Genomic DNA, 16,158 nt, shown 5'->3' on the forward strand with positions numbered 1-16,158 from the left:
TGTTTACTCTCAGAGTCATCTGTTATCACATAGTGGTTAGTTAGATTTCAGGCTCCAAACCTTGGCTGTGCATGCATGTTAAGTTCTCAGTCGTGTCTCAGACTTCATATACTGAGACCCTCCAGGTTCCTCTGTCCATGGAATTTTCCTGAGAAGAATATTGGAATGGGTTGCCATTTCCTACTCCAGGGGATCTTCCTGACCCAGGGATCGAACCCAGGTCACTTTCATTGGCAGGAGGATTCTTTACACTGAGCCACCTGGGAAGCTTGGCTTGCCTGGACTCAAATGCTATCTCCACCACTTACTAACTCTAAGTGAATTTGAATAATTAACTTAACCTTTCTGATTCCTCCCTGATTTCACCTATAACTTGGGGATAGTAAGAGTGTCTACATTAGAAGTTTCTGTGAGAATTAAAGGAGTTAAAATAAATGTAATGCTTAGACTAGAATCTGGTACACAGCACTATAAGCCCAGCTGTTGCTGCTATTATTGTTGTTGTTGTTATTAAAACCAGATGGATGAGGTCTTGATAACTGGTTCTGGCAATAAGCAGAGAGAGAAGGGAGCTGAAGGTTTTGGGCAACTGAGCAAGAAGAGAAACAAAAAAAGATAGAATGGAATAAATCCTTCATATAATTTTACTGTCTCAGTCCAGCTTACGGTGATGATTGAAGGCTGGTACACAGAAGTGAAAACCAGACCATCCCTCCAAGCTTTTTCTATCCTTCTAAAGTGCATAACATTCTTGTAAAGAAAAAAGGAAAATTATACAAGTACTTCTACCTAAAACATTTCAAATGTCCAACAACAAAGTATTTAACCAGTATAAGCTCTGAGTGTTCATACAATGAAATATCAAACATCTCCATTAAAATGTACATTTTAAAAAGTTTGAGATCTTAGGAAATAAAATATATTAAGTTGAACAATAATACTCCAAATCATATACGAAATTTTGGGGTTTTGTAAAATATATACAGATACTAATATAAGGTCCGTCTAGTCAAGGATATGGTTTTTCCAGTAGTCATGTATGGATGTGAGAGTTGGCTGAGCGCCGAAGAATTGATGCCTTTGAACTGTGGTGTTGGAGAAGACTCTTGAGAGTCCCTTGGACTGCAAGGAGATCCAACCCATCCGTTCTAAAGGAGATCAGTCCTGGGTGTTCTTTGGAAGGAATGATGCTAAAACTGAAATTCCAGTACTTTGGCCACCTCATGCGAAGTGTTGACTCATTGGAAAAAATTCTGATGCTGGGAGGGATTGGGGGCAGGAGGAAAAGGGGACGATAGAGGATGAGATGGCTGGATGTCATCACGGACTCGATGGACGTGAGTTTGAGTGAACTCCAGGAGTTGGTGATGGACAGGGAGGCCTGGCGTGCTGCAATTCATGGGGCTGCAAAAAGTCAGACATGACTGAGCAACTGAAATGAACTGAACTGAACTGAACTGAATAAATATTCTACATGTTTATTTGGTACATATATTGCCATATTATATATATCGACATAAGATAAATAAATAAAACTATATATGCAAAATATACACATATCCTACCTACAGGAAACATGGGTAGACATATACCAAAATGTTAGCATGCTGTATTTGAATGTAGGATTATAACTGATTCTTAGTTTTTATACAGTATTTATCAAATTTCTAATAAGTACACATTATTTTTTATTTAGATTTATTTTATTTTAACTATATATTTAATTGTGGTCAAAAATGTCAACATTTATTGGATAAAACTGGCATTTTTTACTTGTGCTCAACAGGATGTTAATTCAAAAGACATACACTATTAATGAAGACAGAAATCAATAAAATCTATAAATCCTTAAAATAAAAGCATCAAGATATACAAATTCATTCACATAATTTGCTTCACAAAAAAAATCCCAATTTCTTTCCATATAATTTAGAGAAAAGTTATTTTTCCTGAATAACTGTGTCTAACCTGTATTTCCTTGTATCAAACCAAAAACAATTTCTTAAAAATCCTTTCCAAAGTCCACAAGTAAGGCACTCAAACAGTGCCTCCCAATTTTCAGTACAGAGGACTATTTATAACATCAGGCGTCAAAGCTTCTAAGCCAGGCTGTCCCGCCACATCTTGGCTCCAGTCCCCTGGGAAACAGAGCCTCGTGTACAGTTTACATGTGACCACTCCTGCTCCCAGGACAGCAAGAGTCTGAGGGCAGAGGGGGATGGGAGACAGTGCAAGACAGAAAGCAAACACGAGGCAGTGTGGTGGAGAGCTGGCCACGGCCCCACAAGAGAACCTTGCTTTGCTGCACAGATATTTCTGAAAAGGCCACTGGAACCACTGAACCTCAGAAGAGCAGATTAAGTGAAGGATGAGAGGAGGATTTATGCTCGGGCCCTCTTCTGTTTCCTGTCCAAGTAAGCTGCATGGAGCAGCACAACCCCCTGTTGTTGCTCAGTCACTCAGCCGTGTCTGACTCTTTGTGACCCCATGAATTGCAGCAGGCCAGGCTTCCCTGTCCTTCACCAACTCCCAGAGTTTGTTCAAACTCATGTCCATTGAGTTGGTGATGCCACCAACTATCTCATCCTCTGTCATCCCCTTCTCTGCCTGCCCTCAATCTTTCCAAGCATCAGGGTCTTTTCCAGTGAGGCTTTTTGAATCAGGTGGCCAAAGTATTAGAGCTTCAGCTTCAGTATCAGTCCTTCCAGTGAATATTCAGGGTGCATTTCCTCCTAGGATTGACTGGTTTGATCTCCTTGCAGTCCAAATGACTCTCAAGAGTCTTCTCCAACACCGCAGTTTGAAAGCATCAGTTTTTTGGCGCACAGTCTTCTTCATGATCCAGCTCTTACATCCATACATGACAACTGGAAAAACCACAGTTTTGACAGTTTTGACTAGACAGACCTTCGTGGGTAAAGGGAAGTCTCTGCTTTTTAATATGCTCTCTAGGTTTGTCATAGCTTTTCTTCCAAGGAGAAAGCACCTTTTTTATTTCATGTTTGCAATCACCATCCTCAATGATTTTGGAGCCCAAGAAAATAATATCTATACCTCCAAGCTGCTTCTATCCTGTTGGGGTAGCTGCTGGGGAAGCCAGATCCTGACCCATAGGAAGTATTTCCTTGGAACCTGGAAGAGGCAGCAGGAGCCAGAGCCCGTGTGAGACACTCCATCAGCAAAGGATGCCTAGGGGACCCTCACCCACAACGGGCTGAGATAGCAGGTGATGGCAAGTGGCCAGGGTTTCTCCTTGAGAAAGCTGCCCAGGCCTGAGGGACAGCTGGGGGAGATGCAGAAATGGGTATAGTGTCTGCCCCTAGGCCTGACCTGCCAGCCTTGGCCCACAGTTTCCTCCTTTTCCACAATCCTGAAGAATGAAACTGCCACTCCTAATATGAGGGTTTCACGGAAACTGCTCTGAACTAAGTCAACTTTGCCTACCAGGTGTGATTTGGCAAGTCACCATCTCTGGAATTTCTCATTACAACTTTATTGCATTCATCTTCAATAATTTTTCCTTATTAAATTCATCTTCAGATATTAAGAGAGTGACATGCTTCCCACTGAAAGCATGAAATAATGCGACAAAGGAAAATTAATAAGCTTACTTCCCTACTTAAACCCCTCCTGAGTCATAACTGATATTTACAGCCCAGCCTATGTGTACACGTTTTGTAAGCTGGAAAAACATGTGGAGAAAAAGGGTCCAACTTGTATGAGCCTGCTATTATTTTCTTCTTATTCACAAGGAACCATAACATTCAGTTATTCTAAAATCTGGTTTTCTCAATTATAATATATCAGAGACTTTCCTCCAGGCAAATATGTACAGTTCTATCTCATTCAAGTACAGTCTTCAAATTCATCCTGAAACATTTTCTTGTGATAATGGCAATTTTTATTTTCCTATGTAAAATTATTTATTCTGTTTCATTAAAATTAGATTTTCTTCCTAATATAACATAGAGGCAATATAGCACAGTGTCTAAGCATGCAGCCTTGGATGCAGGAATGCTTGAGTGTAATTCCTAACTACTACCAGGACAAGTTTCTTAATCTCTCTCTGCTTCAGCATCCTTATCTGCAAGAGATTACAGTTCTTGCCTCCTGAATCATATTGAAGAATTAAATGAGTTAATACAACTAAAGCACTTAAGACTGTGTGTGTGTGTGTGTGTACAAAGAGTCAGACACAAGTACCAAGTCGTGTTAGTGGCAAAGAACCCACCTGCCAATGCAGGAGACATGAGATACAAGTTCGGTCCCTGGGTCGGGAAGATCCCCTGGAGAAGGGAATGGCAACCCACTTCAGTATTATTGCCTGGAGAATCCCACAGACAGAGGAGCCTGGTGGGCTACAGTCCACCAGACAGAGCTGGACATGACTGAAGTGACTTAGCATGCATGCATTCTTGCATCTGAGGCTGCATGCTTAGACACTCTGCTATATTGCCTCTATATTATGTTAGGAAGAAAATCTAATTTTAATTAAACAGAATAAATAATTTTACATAGGAAAAAGTGCCTAGCACATAAGAAACACTTGAAAGAACAAAACTGAATGCATCACGCTACCTGATTTCAAACTGTAATTACAAAGCTCTAGTAAGCAGGTGGAGAAGGCAATGGCACCCCACTCCAGTACTCTTGCCTGGAAAATCCCATGGATGGAGGAGCCTGGTGGGCTACAGTCCATGGGGTCGCAAGGAGTTGGACACGACTGAGCGACTTCCCTTTCACTTTTCACTTTCATGCACTAGAGAAGGAAATGGCAATCCACTCCAGTGTTCTTGCCTGGAGAATCCTAGGGACGGGGAAGCCTGGTGGGCTGCCGTCTATGGGGTCGCGCAGTCAAATATGACTGAAGCGACTTAGCAGCAGTAACCAAAACAGTATGGTATTGACATAAAAACAGACACACAGATCAATGGAACAGAATAGAGAGCCCAGAAATAAACCCATGTATTAATTTACAACAAGGGATCCAAGAATATTCAATGGAAAAAGTACAGTATCTTCAATGAATGCTGTTGGGAAAACTGGACAGCCACATGCAAATGGATGAAACTGGACCACTGTCTTAAACCCTTATATTAATATACAAAATTAATTCCAAATGGATTAAAGAAATGAACATAAAACTTGAAATCATTAAACTCCTAGAGTAAGAAGTGTTTGGTAAATGTTAACTATTACTGTTATAATTATTAGCAGTTCATGGTGCCTACATAAACAGAAATATACCCACTTAACAAAGAAACAAAGTGAATTGAGAGCTGCTATGTGTCTTGTGCTAAGTGCATAAGGACAACCAAAACTTGATCTCTGCCTCTGAAGAATAGTGAAAAAGATACAAAGGCAGGTAAATCACCATATCACATGGTTCAGTTCAGTTGCTCAGTCGTGTCTGACTCTTTGCGGCCCCATGGACTGCAGCACCCCAGGCCTCCCTGTCCATCACCAACTCCCGGAGTGTATTCAAATCATGTTCATTGAGTTGGTGATGCCATCCAACCATCTCATCCTCTGTCGTCCCCTTCTCCTCCAGCCTTCAATCTTTCCCAGCATCAGGGTCTTTTCAAATGCGTCAGGTGGACAAAGTATGGTCTAAAAACAATAGAGACCAACAGCTGTGAGGCTCTGTGATGTAAGTAATTGAGTCTCAAGACACGCTTCAGGTTTGAGATGGGTTTTGAAAGATCAGTAATAGAAATTTGCAAGTCTGCTGCTGCTGCTGCTGCTAAGTCACTTCAGTCGTGTCCGGCTCTGTGCGATCCCATAGATGGCAGCCCACCAGGCTCCTCTGTCCCTGGGATTCTCCAGGCAAGAACACTGGAGTGGGTTGCCATTTCCTTCTCCAATTCATGAAAGTGAAAAGCGAATATGAAGTCGCTCAGTCATGTCTGACTCTTCAAGACCCCATGGACTGCAGCCCACCAGGGTCCTCCGTCCATGGTACTTTCCAGGCAAGAGTACTGGAGCGGGTTGCCATTGCCTCCTCCAATTTGCAAGTCAGAGTGGTAGTATTTGAGTGGACAAAGAAGTAGTATATACAAAAATGAAAATATTCCTCTGACAAACATGTTCCATAGAGATAGGAAGACATGACAATTTTCTTCCTACTTTCCAAAGTGTGATGTCTCAGTAGTTCAAACCAGAGCATTTGGTCATTTGCCAAGAAGCACTTTGCAAAACATTTTGGTTCCAGTGACTCATCATCACCATAGACTAATCAACTGCTATGATTCATTTCAACCCTCTTGGATTTGTACTGCTGCAAAGCATATCTTTGCATGAAGTATGCCTCCAAGTAAGTGACTAAACACTTGTTAAGGACTACACCGGACAATTACTAATCATAACTGTCATACTTACTAGAGTCTATGCTCCGACACTGATTTCTGCACTGCCAGCGAATTTGTCAGGGACCAAGAAATTGACATTGACATACCTAAAAAAGAGTAGAGATGAGCAGTCCCCACATGAGTCAAGGAGTTTCATATGGCTACTTTATTGATGTGTGCAAAAGATACTGTATAGCAAATACTGCAATGTACAGTTTAAAAACCAGTGATTCACAAGTGGTGGCACTTGTAGTAAAGAACCCACCTGCCAGTGCCGAAGATGTAAGAGTTCAATCCCTGGGTTGGGAAGATCCCCTGAAGGAGGAAAAGGCAACTCACACCAATATTCTTGCCTCAAGAATCCCATGGACAGAGAGGCCTGATGGGCTACAGTCCATAGCGTTGCAGAGTTGGACACAACTGAAGTGACTTAGCATGCACAAGTACTTATAAACCCCGATGATTCCTTTCTGTCTCCATGACTTCATAGAGTAAGAAGGATGAAGAATTGGAGAAAATCCTGTTCATCTAAACTATCTGTTTTGTTTGATCATTTAAAATCAGACTTTTCTGCTTTTAGGGTATATGGACTATATCACTGTTAAATAAGTATCTTACAAGAAAATAGTGGCTCAGATGGGAAAGAATCTGCCTGCAATGCAGGAGACCCAGGTTTGATCCCTGGATCAGGAAGATCCTCTGGAGAAGGGAATGGCTGTACACTCCCAGTGTTCTTGCCTCGAGAATTCCATGGACAAAAGAGCCTGGTGGACCACAGTCCATGAGGTCACAAAGAGTCAGACATGAGCGAGCAACTAACACTTTCTCTTTCACCATAACAACTGGAAAAGAACTAAATGCCCATCAGTAGGGGAACATATTAATACAATAAGGTATAATCAACCAGGAAACATTGGGAAGCAGTCAAAACAACTGAACCTGGATCAACTTCAAAAATGTAACGTTGGGGCTTCCCTGGCAGCCAAGTGGTCAAGAATCTGTCTGCCACAGGAGGGGACACGGGTTCTGATCCCAGGTTAGGGAAGATCTCACATGCCCGGAGCAACTACAGCAGTGTGCCACAACTATTGAGCCCTCATGCCACAGTTGCTATAGCCTGTGTGCCCAGAGCCTGTGCTCCACAACAAGAGAAGCTACTGCTGGCCACAACTAGAGAAAGCTTGGGGGCAGCCATGAAGACCCAGCACAGCCAAAGGTAAAATAAATCAATAAGACTTAAAAACAGACACTAAATATGACGCTGATATTAAAAAAAAATGCAACATGGAGAACACATACATGTAATGCTATTTCTAAAACCACATAAAATATTACTACACATAAAATATGAGTTGGAAGTACATAAACAAAAACTCAATAGAGTGGCTGCTCTGAGGGAGAAGGGAATGTAGAATGGTATTGGGAGGATGATGAAAATTAAAATAGACTTAACTAAAAAAGACAAAAATGTTGACAGTTAGGACTTTTCTGTACTTTTTCCTTTTTAAGTAAAAACGTGATTCATTCTTCTGTTTTACAGCTTACTTTGTAGTTTCCTATTTTCTTTACTATCAGAGATATGAATTGGTCCTACCATATGAACTTCAGACATGAACACTAATTACAACTTTTTACATCAGAGTACAATTAGAAAAGGGGCTTCCCTGATGGCTCAGAGGTTAAAGCGTCTGCCTGCAATGTGGGAGACCTGGGTTCTATCCCTGGATTGAGAAGGTCCCCTGGAGAAGGAAATGGCAACCCACTCCAGTATTCACGCCTGGAGAATCCCATGGACGGAGGAGCCTGGTGGGCTACAGTCCACGGAGTCACAAAGAGTCGAACACGACTGAGCGACTTCACTTTCACAATTAGAAAAACAGAAACAATTCTGTGTGTTTCAAACAGAAAAGGATTAGTACATTGAAGTAGATGTTTTCAAAACCACTGGAAGAGCTGGGAGTAGAAATTGCAGGAGAGGTGGGGACCACGAGCCTTCGGTATATTTTGTTAATTTTTATTGGAGTATAGATGCTAAACTAGCCTTCAGGATTTTGGTGAAGTTTTGGTCCAAAGGATCAGCAGGATCCTGCTGCTACCCAATGGTCTAAAAACTGCAGGAAACCACTGCTAAAGTCGCAGCTGCGTACAGTTCTGGTGAGGGTAATAGAGGTCCTGGTGAGACCAGCAGGGAAGTAGAGTAGACAACTGTAAAACCCACATTTGCTCAAGTTCACACACCTGCCACTGACGCCGGAGGAACTTTCCTTTACCTTCTAAATGTCACATGAATACATCTCATTATCATTATTTAAATTAAATCCAAACCTCTGCAGGAAAGGGAGTCTGGAGATGCAAATCTTGGTCTTTTCAGCTCCTGGGGTACAGAGGGTAGCACAGAAAGGGATGGAAATAGTGCAAAGTGCCAAGGCAACATCTGGACCGCCTTTATTTTGTAAAGGGCAGACGAGCAATTCTTTTACTTCAGTCACCATTTTTTCTCAGCCAGGGTTAAGAATAAATTAAAAAGTGTTCCACTAACCATTCATCCCGGGTGATAAAATCAGCAAGGAGCAAAACAGGGACCAGCCGATCCCAGCCAGAACAGAGTTTTTCTTCTTACCAAGAGGTATAGACCACCTCCTCTCTATGAAGTAGTGTCTGACTCTTTGCAACCCCGTGAACTGTAGCCCGCCAGTCTCCTCTCCATGGAGTTCTCTAGGCAAGCATACTGGAGTGGGTTGCCATTTCCTATTCCAGGGGATCTTCCCAGGGACCAACCCTGAGTCTTCTGCATTGTGGGCAGATTCTTTACCACCTGAGCCACCAGGGAAGCTGATGAAGCAAAGCTGATTACTAATTAAGCAAGCTTCCTTCTGTCTTAAATAAGCAAATTCTATGTCTTTCCAGATTGCCAAATAAATGATGTTATTGTGTCTTCAGACCCAATGCTGAAGAGCACACAAAAGCAGGATGGCATCAGATTTGGCAGAAAGGACACCAAATCCACAGTCTAGAGACCGATATTCTATCTCCAGCCTTACCACTCACTGTTTAAGAGACATCAGGAAAATCACTCAGCTTGCCTAGAAAGATGAACTGTATCGTTACTCAATGCTTCCAGCTGTCTAATTCAGTTCTCAAGTTTTATTGGTACAGCAATGTGGTAAAACTAACTCTCACTCTTAGAAGCCATCATTCTCACCTTATCACAAATAATCCAGACTCCAATATCATATTTTCTTGCAGAGAATGAGTAGTTAAATATTAGTTTCTCTTGGCACTTGTAAACTGAATACATCAGATGTGGCTTCCAAATCTTGATGAGATACTGGATCTAAGTAACCATCATCAATGGTTGCTAAAATGATTAGGTATAAGGCTAATGGTGAACTTCATAATGGATACACAAGTTGACAATATCTGAATGCATTGATCATCCTCATCATCACAAAAAGAGAAATACATAGATACTATTTGCTTCAAGAATGAATGTCCTGGCGGAGAGAGGGAAAGATGGCAGAGGAATAGGACGGGAAGATCACTTTCTCCCTCACAAATTCCTCAAAAGAACATTTCAACGCCGAGCAAACTCCACAAAACAACTTCTGTAGGCTGGCAGAGGACATCAGGCAACCAGAAAAGCAGACCATTGTCTTCAAAAACAGGTAGGGAAAAATATAAAAGATGAAAAAGGAGACAAAGGAGGTGGGGAGGGAGCTCCGTCCCGGGAAGGGAAGCCCGTCCCAGGAAGGGAATTTTAAGAAGAGAGGTTTCCAAACACCAGGAAACACTCTCCCTGCTGAGTCTGTGGCGAGCCTTGGAAACACAGAGGGCAACATAACAGGAAGGAAAAATAGATAAATAATTAAAACCAACAGATTACAAGCCCACCAGTAACTCCCCCAGCGGAAAAGCAGCACAGACGCCTGCATCCGCCATTGGGAAGTGGGGGCAGGGCAGGGACGCGCGGGAGGCGCGGGCTGCAGAGCTTTGTAAGAATCGGGCAGGAACGCCCCACGCGCAACCAGAACGATCTAACGTGGGCTAGCAAACCAGACTGTGGGATAGCTACCACGCGAAAAACTCGAACATAAGACACCGCCAGGACTGAGCACAGAACAAGGACGGAACGGAAAAAGCCGGCTGCAGACCATCCCCCGCCAGGGACAGGCAGCCAGAGCCGTAAGGACTGGAAAGGGGCAATTGCAGACCCGGAGAGACTTTACGTACCTAACTGCAAGCAGGCTCCTTTGCTAAGACTTCTGGGGGTGCTGGACAGTCACAGTCTGCCTCACGGGGTGCGCCAGCGGTCCACCCAGAGAGCTGAGCGGCAGCGGCGGAAAAGGTGACAAGCCGCGGCGATCGTGCTCACCAAACTCCTGAGCTACTCGGACCTGGGAAGGGCACAAAGTGCAGTCCCAGCCGAATCTGTGCCTCTGAGGGCTGCCTGAGCGCCGAACCTGAGCGGCTTGGACCGGGGAAGTGCACGCAGCCTAGGGCCGGCCCCAGACGGTTCCCGCCTGAGCATCGTAGAGCCGGAGCGGTTTGTACGCCGCGAGAAAGGACAGGTCAAGTGGGGCTGCGATGCGGTGTGCACACGATAGTGCTGATTGTTTGCAGCATCCCCCCTCCCCACAGCGTGACTGAACTAGTGAGCCTAAAAAACCAGCAAACAGAAGAAGTTAAACAGAGGGAACCACCTTGGAAGTGAGCCCACACGGCCCATAACATCAGAGAAGGGCTAGATATATTTTTAATATTTTTAAAATCATTCCTTTTTTTTTTTTTTTTTGCTTTTTGCTTTTTTGGTTTTTTTTTTCTTTTTTTTTTTCTAGCTTTTTTTAATTGTTAAGTCTTCTATTTCTCCTCTAATTTTTATTTCTATAACCTATTATTACTATTATTTTTTTTTTTAAGGCAAACACCATATATACTCTTTGGATGGTGGTTGGTGTGTTTTTTTTTTCTTTTGTTTGTTTGTTTTTTAATAATTTTTTTTCTTTCTTCCTTTTTCCTTCTGCTTTTCTTTAATATTGTATCTTTGAAAATCCAACCTCTACTCTAGATTTTTAATCTTTGCTCTTAGGTTTTTGTTGTCAATTTTGTACATTTAAAAACCCAAACTTCACTACCCAAGTTTACCTGAGAGCGAGATTACTGGCTTGACCACTCTCTCCTTCTCTGGACTCTCCTTTTTCTCCACCAGGTGGCCTCTGTCTCTTTTCTCCCCCATCTCTTCTCTTTCCAACTCTGTGAATCTCTGTGTGTTCCAGATGGTAGAGAACACCTAAGGAACTGGTTACTGGCAGGATTTGTCTCTCTCCTACTCATTCCTCTCTCTTATCCTCCTGGTCACCTCTGTCTACTTCCTCCCTCTCCTCTTCCCCGTATAACTCTGTAAATACCTCTGAGTGGTCCAGACTATAGAGCGCACATAAGGAAGTGACTACTGACTAGCTTGCTCTCTCCTCTCTTGATCTCACCGCATCTCATTCCAGTTACCTCTAACTACCCCCTCCATCTTCTCTTCTCCTTGTAACTCAGTGAACCTCTCTGAGTGTCCCTCAATGTGGAGAAACTTTTCATCTTTAACCTAGATGTTTTATCATCGGTGCTGTATAGATGGAGAAGTCTAGAGGCTACTGTAAAAATAAAACTGAAAACCAGAAGCAGGAAGCTTAAATCCAAAGCCTGAAAACATTAGAGAACTCTTGAATTCAGGGAACATTAAGCAATAGGAGCTCATCAAATGCCTTCATACCTACACCGAAACCAAGCTCCACCCAAGGGCCAACAAGTTCCAAAACAAGACATACCACGCAAATTCTCCAGCAACACAGGAACACTCCCCTGAGCTTCAATATACAGGCAGCTCAAAATTATCCCAAAACCTTTGATGTCTCATAACCCATTACGGGTCACTCCACTGCACTCCAGAGAGAAGAAACCCAGCTCCACCCACCAAAACTCCAACACAAGCCTCCCTAACCAGGAAACCTTGACAAGCCACTGACAGAACCCCACCCAAAGTGAGGAAGCTCCATAATAAAGAGAACTCCACAAATTACCAGAATATAAAAAGGCCACCCCAAACGCAGCAATATAACCAAGATGAAGAGACAGAGGAATACTCAGCAGGTAAAGGAACAGGAGAGTTGCCCACCAAACCAAACAAAAGAGGAAGAAGTAGGGAATCTACCGGAGAAGGAATTCCGAATATTGATAGTGAAAATGATCCAAAATCTTGAAATCAAAATGGAAACACAGATAAATAGCCTAGAGACAAGGATTGAGAAGATGCAAGAAAGGTTTAACAAGGACCTAGAAGAAATAAAAAAGAGTCAAAATATAATGAATAACGCAATAAATGAGATCAGAAACACTCTGGAGGCAACAAATAGTAGAATAACGGAGGCAGAAGATAGGATTAGTGAAATAGAAGATAGAATGGTAGAAATAAATGAATCAGAGAGGAAACAAGAAAAACGAATTAAAAGAAATGAGGACAATCTCAGAGACCTCCAGGACAATATGAAACGCTCCAACATTCGAATTATAGGAGTCCCAGAAGAAGAAGACAGAAAGAAAGATCATGAGAAAATCCTTGAGGAGATAATAGTTGAAAACTTCCCTAAAATGGGGAAGGAAATAATCACCCAAGTCCAAGAAACACAGAGAGTTCCAAATAGGATAAACCCAAGGCGAAACACCCCAAGACACATATTAATCAAATTAACAAAGATCAAGCACAAAGAACAAATATTAAAAGCAGCAAGGGAAAAACAACAAATAACACACAAGGGGATTCCCATAAGGATAACAGCTGATCTTTCAATAGAAACTCTTCAGGCCAGGAGGGAATGGCAAGACATACTTAAAGTGATGAAAGACAATAACCTACAGCCCAGATTACTGTATCCAGCAAGGATCTCATTCAAATACGAAGGAGAAATCAAAAGCTTTACAGACAAGCAAAAGCTGAGAGAATTCAGCACCACCAAACCAGCTCTCCAACAAATTCTAAAGGATATCCTCTAGACAGGAAACACGAAAAGGGTGTATAAACCAGAACCCAAAACAATAAAGTAAATGGTAATGGGATCATACTTATCAATAATCACCTTAAACGTAAATGGGTTGAACGCCCCAACCAAAAGACAAAGACTGGCTGAATGGATACAAAAACAAGACCCCTCTATACGCTGCTTACAAGAGACCCACCTCAAAACAAGGGACACATACAGACTGAAAGTGAAGGGCTGGAAAAAGATATACCACACAAACAGAGACCAAAAGAAAGCAGGAGTGGCAATACTCATATCCGATAAAATAGACTTTAAAACAAAGGCTGTGAAAAGAGACAAAGAAGGCCACTACATAATGATCAAAGGAACAATCCAAGAAGAAGATATAACAATTATAAATATATATGCACCCAATATAGGAGCACCGCAATATGTAAGAGAAATGCTAACAAGCATGAACGGGGAAATCAACAATAACACAATAATAGTGGGAGACTTTAATACCCCACTCACACTTATGGACAGATCAACTAAACAGAAAATTAACAAAGAAACGCAAACTTTAAATGATACATTAGATCAGTTAGACCTAATTGATATCTATAGGACATTTCACCCCAAAACAATGAATTTCACCTTTTTTTCAAGTGCTCATGGAACCTTCTCCAGGATAGATCACATCCTGGGCCATAAATCTAAACTTGACAAATTCAAAAAAATTGAAATCATTCCAAGCATCTTTTCTGACCATAATGCATTAAGATTAGATCTCAATTACAGGAGAAAAACTATTAAAAATTCCAACATATGGAGGTTGAACAACACACTTCTGAATAACCAACAAATCACAGAAGAAATCAAAAAAGAAATCAAAATATGCATAGAAACTAATGAAAATGAAAACACAACAACCCAAAACCTGTGGGACACTATAAAAGCAGTGCTAAGAGGAAAGTTCATAGCAATACAGGCATACCTCAAGAAACAAGAAAAAAGTCAAATAAATAACCTAACTCTACAACTAAAGCAACTAGAAAAGGAAGAGTTGGAGAACCCCAGAGTTAGTAGAAGGAAAGAAATCTTAAAAATTAGGGCAGAAATAAATGCAAAAGAAACAAAAGAGACCATAGCAAAAATCAACAAAGTCAAAAGCTGGTTCTTTGAAAGGATAAATAAAATTGACAAACCATTAGCCAGACTCATCAAGAAGCAAAGAGAGAAAAATCAAATCAATAAAATTAGAAATGAAAATGGAGAGATCACAACAGACAACACAGAAATACAAAGGATCATAAGAGACTACTATCAGCAATTGTATGCCAATAAAATGGACAACGTGGAAGAAATGGACAAATTCTTAGAAAAGTACAATTTTCCAAAACTGAACCAGGAAGAAATAGAAAATCTTAACAGACCCATCACAAGCACAGAAATTGAAACTGTAATCAGAAATCTTCCAGCAAACAAAAGCCCAGGTCCAGACGGCTTCACAGCTGAATTCTACCAAAAATTTCGAGAAGAGCTAACACCTATCCTCCTCAAACTCTTCCAGAAAATTGCAGAGGAAGGTAAACTTCCAAACTCATTCTATGAGGCCACCATCACCCTAATACCAAAACCTGACAAAGATGTCACAAAAAAAGAAAACTACAGGCCAATATCACTGATGAACATAGATGCAAAAATCCTCAACAAAATTCTAGCAATCAGAATCCAACAACACATTAAAAAGATCATACACCATGACCAAGTGGGCTTTATCCCAGGGATGCAAGGATTCTTCAATATCCGCAAATCAATCAATGTAATTCACCACATTAACAAATTGAAAAATAAAAACCATATGATTATCTCAATAGATGCAGAGAAGGCCTTTGACAAAATTCAACATCCATTTATGATAAAAACTCTCCAGAAAGCAGGAATAGAAGGAACATACCTCAACATAATAAAAGCTATCTATGACAAACCCACAGCAAACATTCTCCTCAATGGTGAAAAATTGAAAGCATTTCCGCTAAAGTCAGGAACAAGACAAGGGTGTCCACTTTCACCGCTACTATTCAACATAGTTCTGGAAGTTTTGGCCACAGCAATTAGAGCAGAAAAAGAAATAAAAGGAATCCAAATTGGAAAAGAAGAAGTAAAACTCTCACTGTTTGCAGATGACATGATCCTCTACATAGAAAACCCTAAAGACTCCACCAGAAAATTACTAGAGCTAATCAATGAATATAGTAAAGTTGCAGGATATAAAATCAACACATAGAAATCCCTTGCATTCCTATACACGAATAATGAGAAAGTAGAAAAAGAAATTAAGGAAACAATTCCATTCACCATTGCAACGAAAAGAATAAAATACTTAGGAATATATCTACCTAAAGAAACTAAAGACCTATATATAGAAAACTATAAAACACTGATGAAAGAAATCAAAGAGGACACTAATAGATGGAGAAATATACCATGTTCATGGATCGGAAGAGTCAATATAGTGAAAATGAGTATACTACCCAAAGCAATTTACAAATTCAATGCAATCCCTATCAAGCTACCAGCAACATTTTTCACAGAACTAGAACAAATAATTTCAAGATTTGTATGGAAATACAAAAAACCTCGAATAGCCAAAGCAATCTTGAGAAAGAAGAATGGAACTGGAGGAATCAACTTGCCTGACTTCAGGCTCTACTACAAAGCCACAGTCATCAAGACAGTATGGTACGGGCACAAAGACAGACATATAGATCAATGGAACAAAATAGAAAGCCCAGAGATAAATC

This window comes from Capra hircus, chromosome 5 (assembly GCF_001704415.2).
Source record: "Capra hircus breed San Clemente chromosome 5, ASM170441v1, whole genome shotgun sequence".
NCBI lineage: Eukaryota > Metazoa > Chordata > Mammalia > Artiodactyla > Bovidae > Capra > Capra hircus.